Source organism: Mytilus californianus, unplaced genomic scaffold, assembly GCF_021869535.1.
Source record: "Mytilus californianus isolate M0D057914Y unplaced genomic scaffold, xbMytCali1.0.p SCAF_5, whole genome shotgun sequence".
NCBI lineage: Eukaryota > Metazoa > Mollusca > Bivalvia > Mytilida > Mytilidae > Mytilus > Mytilus californianus.
In genome coordinates, this window is record NW_026262701.1 from 41342880 (window position 1) to 41343653 (window position 774).

The window sequence follows — 774 nt, forward strand, 5'->3', positions numbered from 1 at the left end:
TTATACGACCCCAAAAAAATTTTGTGGTCGTATATTGGTATGACGTTGGCGTCGTCGTCGTCGTCGTCCGAATACACATTGGTTTTCGCACTCTAACTTTAGTTTAAGTAAATGGATCTTTTTGAAATTTGACCATAAGGTTAAATACCACAAAAGGAAGGTTGGGATTGATTTTGGGGGTTATGGTACCAACAGTTAAGGAATTAGGGGCCAAAAAGGGGCCAAAAATAAGCATTTTCTAGTTTCCAGACAATAATTGTGGAACGGTGTATGGATTGCTCTGAAATTATACTACAAGTTTCCATACCACAAAGGGATGGTTAGGATTTGCTTTGGGGGGTTATGGCTCAAACCGTTTAGGAATTAGGGGCAAAAAAGGGGGAAAAACAAGGTTGTCCTGGTTAATGGACAAATACTTTAGTACAAAACATAATTTAAAGCAGTGTAAGGGAGATAAATCAAATACATCATTGAAATTATCTCCCTTACACTGCTTTTAAATTATGTATAAAGTAATGGTTAATGAACAATAAAGATAATTTAAAACAGTGTAAGGGAGGTAATCAAAATACAACGTTTTGGTTACTTCCCTTACACTGCTTTTAAATTATGTTTAAAGAAATGCATATTTATAAAGGAAGACCAGTAAAAATATCTGCAAATGTTGCATCTTTTTTTTTACAAAAAAATCCATATGAAAGATTTGACACTATATTTTTAATTCTATTATAAAATAGATTAAGCTAGCACTATGGTAAATTTAAATGGGTAATT